General features: G+C 38.2%; 1 long non-coding RNA gene across 1 annotated transcript; it reads right to left on the reverse strand.

Moving 5' to 3' along the window:
* Window positions 1-4,333: 4,333 nt before the first annotated feature.
* Window positions 4,334-5,933, reverse strand: LOC127356494 (uncharacterized). The gene is made up of 3 exons (XR_007881997.1): window positions 5,600-5,933; window positions 5,441-5,527; window positions 4,334-4,399 (listed from the first exon to the last, which is right to left on the reverse strand). It is a non-coding gene; the product is annotated as an uncharacterized LOC127356494 (long non-coding RNA).
* Window positions 5,934-6,269: the final 336 nt, after the last annotated feature.

Consider the following 6,269-nt stretch of genomic DNA (forward strand, 5'->3'; position numbering starts at 1 on the left):
TTGGGTCTCTGGCCTGATAGTCAACTTCGTTTTAATCCAACTGCTGCCTGAGAATGTGATATTGCTCCATTAACTGTTTCACCCTACAGGTCAGGGAAATAATTGTTTCACAGTTTCTGAATTATGCAGATGTTGTCTCAGAATACCAAAGAAACAAATCTTGTTCCACTTAATGTAGTTTTTAATAGTCTCTGAGGTGTCCTTACAGAACCTATCACTGTCTTATGTGTGAGTAGTTAAATTGGTTAAGACCAAAATCCTTAAGACATTTTCACTGGTTGCAATATTTATTATTAGGGCCCGAGCACTGACCGTGCGAAGGCCCTATTGTAATGGAAGGAATTATTATTTTCCTGCCTCTTCGACTGCATATTTGCTGGCCGCAACATGCTCGTAAAGTCAGGGAAATTTGGACAAAATTCAAATGTGACAAAAAATTCACATATGCAACTGTACCCGTGCACGAGCGCCGCCAAATGGCTAAGCCACGCCCCCCAGAATCAGCCCCCAAGACCCGTAAGGCCCACATGTATGAAAATTGGTACGCATGTGTAACTCCTCCTAGGGAATTGATCGGATCAACTTCAGATTTGGACAAAGCCATCTAAAGGCATTCACCATTTAAAGTTGTGCTATTCATTACATTCTGTAATGAATGTGGCATACATGATCTGATCTCAACGAAACTTCACGTTTCATAAGAGTCCCGCTCTGAACACGTCTGTGATAATATACAGTAATAAAGAGAGCACCACCTAGTGGCAACAGGAAGTAAGCGCTGCGTGGCGATTTTGATCTGATTTACGTGAAAGTTTCATGTTGCGGTCCACACGTGTTACGACGGCACGTGACGCGGCCGCAGCACACCCCAAGTTGCTTGGAGTGCGAGGGCCCGTTCATTGCTGCTTGCAGCTTTAATTTCTAAATATATTTTCTTTAACTTTCTTTCTTACTTGAAACTTTTAATTCCATATAGGACATCCTGTAGTTTAAGATACACTGAGCTTCCCTTTCTCTTTGTTTAAATACAATTTAAAGCTCTATCTGATTGGAACAACCTGCTCACTTCAATTTGATCTATTATCTAATTCATTATCTATTCATTCAATAAGTCATCCATTTTGACTGAGCTTCAAACAACCTGCTAATTTTACCTCATGTCTATATAGATTTGTATGGGATGGGTACATTTACTGTATGTGTATGGTCAGTGTGTGTGGGAGTGGCTAGACCTGGGCCAGTTGTTGTCTGTGTATGTTTGAGTGTATCTGTGTTGTTTAGTTGTTTTATGTACTGTATCCTCCCTTGAAAACAAGATGGTTCATCTCTTTCACTAAATGTTAAACTTAGATTGCACATGAGATTATGAATGAAGAAAAGGACCTGAGGTTTATTTAAAATAAGAAATTGTTTGTGTTCTTTATTGGGATAATATTTTCCACAAATTACATCCAACATGCAAACCATGCAGACATTTCATTTGGGCCTTTTTAGGATTTCTTCAACAAAAGCAAATTTACAAAGAAAGGGGTTTATATCTGATTTTATATTAATGTTATTTGAACTAAATAGAAACACTTGTGTCTTCACATTCTAGTTGAGGATGACTGCTCCACTGCGGTTGTTTAATGAGATTCTGCCCTCTGGTGGTCACAGGAGAAAATACAGTTAATCTTTAAGGTATCAGTGAAGATGAGAACAGTCAACATGTAAACTCACAATCCAACAAAGAGCAAGGCACCAAACCCCTAACTGCTCCTGAGGCACCGCTTAGCCCTTCACTCCATCATCTCTCAACATTGTGTGTGTGTGTGTGTGTGTGTGTGTGTGTGTGTGTGTGTGTGTGTGTGTGTGTGTGTGTGTGTGATCCATTTGAGATGCACTATGTATTTTCTCCTCTGGCCACCAGAGGGCAGCCTTTCATTACACAGCCCCACACAGTTTTACAGTGCTGCTGTTATTGTGTCTAAATGGGTTTGCTGTGTGGATGTCATTTGTGGCTGCAACAAACTGGTAAAGACTCTCCTGTCAGAAGATAATCAACATCTGTTGCACTTTACAAAACCTCTCATCAAACAAAGTGACCTTTTAATGTTTGGATTGCCTTCCTGTTCATACTTTAGTTTCTGAAAGTAAAAGTACACATCATGTAGAAAACCTCCTTTCAGAGTGTTTTAGTGTATGATATATAATATATATATATATAATGAGACCGTCCCCAGACTTCCTCTGTTGCCTGTTGACTGATTTATATGTGTTTGTAGGCTCGGATTTTCCATTAAAATCAAAATAATGATTCTTGAAAAGGACAAACAGGGTGCAATATTGAGAAAAAAAAACCAAACAATATTCTCTGACAAATGAAACAAACTGAGCTAGAGAGCTACACTTTGATACGACCTCCCAACTTAAGCAAAAATACTATCTGAATGGATATATTCACCCGATTTGACTGTTATCATACCATTGAATAAGCGTTATTCTGATACAATCATCCCACAGATAGGGGCCAGTAGGGGCCTACTCTACCTACTAGTAGGTGCAGGAGGCAGTTATCACCCATTCACCTGGCTGATCCAATACTATTCAAACCCAGCAGGTACAGAAGGTGTGTTATCGAGCAGAGCAGTCACGTGTCTGCATTTTCTTTTATTTTCAGTGGAAAAACAACGTTTTAAGATATTTTTGGCATTAGAATTCGTTGTGATAACATTTCTAGCAGGAAATGTGTACATTATTTCCATAATCTCTGTTGAATGAATGCCTATGATGTTTTCAGGCTTCTATGGTGTCTGTTCTATGTTTATGGTTGCTATGCAGTTGCTATGGGTGTCTTATCGCTGAAACACGTGAATATTGTTTTAATAATTGCATCGGAGCTGTAATGTTATTGGTGTTATTTTATGTAACTGCTCAATGACGATCTTAAAAATAAAAAACGTACATTTCAGAGTTTGCTCGTAATTTAATATTAAATCCGGAACCTTTGTGTTTGGCTGAGCGGAGGACCGGCTGATATGAGACCGTGGCACTGTCAAAATAAAGCCAGAAGAGAAACGTTTCATGTTTATTATAATGTTTATTATCTATTATATACTTATAACTGAACCTCTGCTAATATTTTACTTGTCCACAGACAACAGATAAATTCTACCAGCTAGAATCTGTAAACGGAGAGTTTTATAAAACCCAAACGGCCAATAATCTAATATTCTGTATAGATGAAGCATATTTTATTCATCAAATCACAGGATTTTATAAGCACAATCATGAATGCGTTTCATTTTTATTCCTCTGCGTTTGTTGTAGATTTCTTCTTAAAATCATTATTGAAAAAACATTCAAATATACAAACCATTGGACGACATAGCAGTTTTAGTAATTTCCTGTATGTGTGTCACATTGGTTTACTTTAGCCACTGCCAGTGCCGTTAAATATAATTAAATATGAAATATGAATATGTTAAATATGAATATAATTTAAGTTTAATTAACATGGCACAACACTGTTCATACATGAACAAATATTCATGGACATATTTATTAGTCTTCTTCACTCAAACACTGACTGCATATACTCCTGCTCCATTGATTCTGTACATACTGATGTTTTTACACATCCCTATGTATATTTTTTCATTGCTTATGATATAACATTGTATATATGACTTGCATATTAAAAACTAAAGGAGATGTGGATGAGTGTGTGAAAGAAACATTCAAAATGTAATGAAAAAGGCAAACAAACTGAACTGAAATAAAACAAATGAACAAATCTTTATTTTTATTCATGCAGAGAGAGAGAGAGAGAGAGAGAGAGAGATCAACATTCAACATACAGTTGTCTTAAAGACACACAAACAAAAACATTAAATGGAGCCTATAAAGTTGCTGGCAGGCTCCCAGGTGTCTTCCCAAGTTTTGCCACTGAAAAAAAAGATTGAATGCAAACAAGTGTAAGATCATTGCATATACCACAATATTAGTTTATGTCAATGGGGTATCATAGAACAACAAATGACTTAGGATCGGTTTTTCAGAAGCCTGCTACTAACCAGTGTGGAAGTAAGTACATATATATTTATAAAGCATACCGTAAAAAAAGCTTTAAAATCAGCTAATGTGGGTCAAAGTTCTGAGCTCTTACCATGAGGAACAAGGCAGCCAGCTCACTTTTACCTCTTCTCTTCCTGCGCACACACACACACACACACACACACACACACACACACACACACACACACACACACACACACACACACAGACAAAAAGAAGTGTTAGCCATTCCAGCAACCACTGCTAAATGAACTGCTATTTCTAAGTTACATCTTACCTCCTTTAGTTGTTTCTTTTATTTCATTGTAGTGAAATATTTTTTGCTTCAAACATTTTCAGCAGCCTAAAATTATGCAAAAAAAAGAAAAGAAGAAAGAAGGAGAATAAATGTAGAAACAGACTTTGACATCCCCCAGGTGAATACAGCTGCATTTCCACTGTCAAGAATTCACAGGGGTCAGCACAACCGAAGCAATGGCTGAGCTTCGCCCTGGGTTTGAACCACCTTCTTGATCATGATATCTCACCTATTCACTGTTCTTTGATTGTTATTGTGGACCTGGTACAACTTGGTCAAGGTTCCGAGCTAGCTGAGCTGATACTAAAAGGTGGTGTGACATTACTGCCAACCACTGATTAGTCACACGACAGTTGACGTCCTGCATAAAGCCTAGATTTTTAAAAAGCCAAACTATCATTAATAGTTAAGTTTTTTTTATTCACTCAAAAATGGCAGCCCACAACACCATGCTGTGGTCAACTGACAAAGTCCAGACTTGTCCAGAACATAGCTTCATATCCTCTGTTATGAGTAGCGTAGCTGTTTATGTGCGTAGTGTGTTGTCAGTGTGGCAGTAAATGTACAGTGTAGCTTAGAGTCTGTCAATAAAGAAAGGCTGCAGCTTCTCAAGACCAAAGTAAAGCTTGTTTCCCAACTTCATTGCTCTGACAATCACCTCTGCCTACATTGAGGGGGTCCCATCCAAAGTTCTATCTACAGTGGAAAAGGAAGTCGAGGACCCAAAAGTGAATAGAGTAGAGTTGAGCTGTACAATGCTGACGCATAGAGGAAGAGAAAAAGTGTCCATCTTGTCTCATATGTGTCCACATTAGTTTTTGTTTTATCTCATGAATAATTTATCTTCTACCTGTAGATGAGGACAAGTTAGTGAGTAATCCTTTATGTTTTTTATTGTTACTGATAATAACAGGGATTAGGGAAAAAAAACTGTTCTCCAAAAAGTCTTCTGTTTGTAATCTCTCTTTCCATGTGTCTGGTTCATTGTGTCTACATGCACACAAACAATATTATCATGCTGCTATCAAGGAATTGCATTGCACATTAAATTTAATGAGTAGGCTGTACCACAAAAACAAAAAATACCTCTCTTCCTCTTTTTCTTCCCTTCACCTGTTGCACTGGTCAGGGAGAGAGTAGGTGTGGGAGAGCAGGAGCACTGTGCAGACACACCTGTGACAAAGGTGGATGACTTTAGACACATTACTTAAAATATGGCAGAAGGTGATTAATGCTAACACTCACTTTCAGTCATGGTTTTTTGAGAGGGAGATGCTGAGGCGGTGCTTGGAGGCCGGACAGGGACGAGGGTTAGGGTGTAAGTCTCCTCCTCATAGTCCATTTGGGGATGAGAAGTAGATGGGAGAAAGGTGGAAGAGTCTGGAGGATGAGGAGGAGAAGAGGGTTGGGAGGGAGAGCAGGTAGACTGTGGAGTTGGAGATGGGCTGGGAGCTTCTGGCAATTGCATCCTTTGAGAATCTGAAAAAATATAAATATAAATATTACTCACAATGACAGCACATCCCAAAGCATAAATCATAAAAACAGATGTTTGCCTTACTTTTAATAATGTACTCATATTCCCTGCTCATCTTTTCTAAAAAGGGTTTTACAGGCCCGTCCCCTCCAGGGCACATGTAGGTGATCATTTCAGCATTTACTGTGTTCACCCTCTTCTTCTTCTTCCTGATGAACAACATTGGGTTGTAGCCAAAGGCAGCAAGCTTGCTCACCTGAAATGTACACAATTACACAAAATGTTAACATGGCATTATTATTACACACTGACATGTTCCATTTTTTTCACTTTATTTGAATGTTATGTGTGCACCAGTGTTTGCTAATGTGTATAATCTTTTTCAAGGGTTTCTTGAGAGTTTTCTAATGAACTGTAGGTGTGTGTACATATAACATT

This window comes from Dicentrarchus labrax, unplaced genomic scaffold (genome assembly GCF_905237075.1).
Source record: "Dicentrarchus labrax unplaced genomic scaffold, dlabrax2021, whole genome shotgun sequence".
NCBI classification, from domain to species: Eukaryota; Metazoa; Chordata; class Actinopteri; family Moronidae; genus Dicentrarchus; species Dicentrarchus labrax.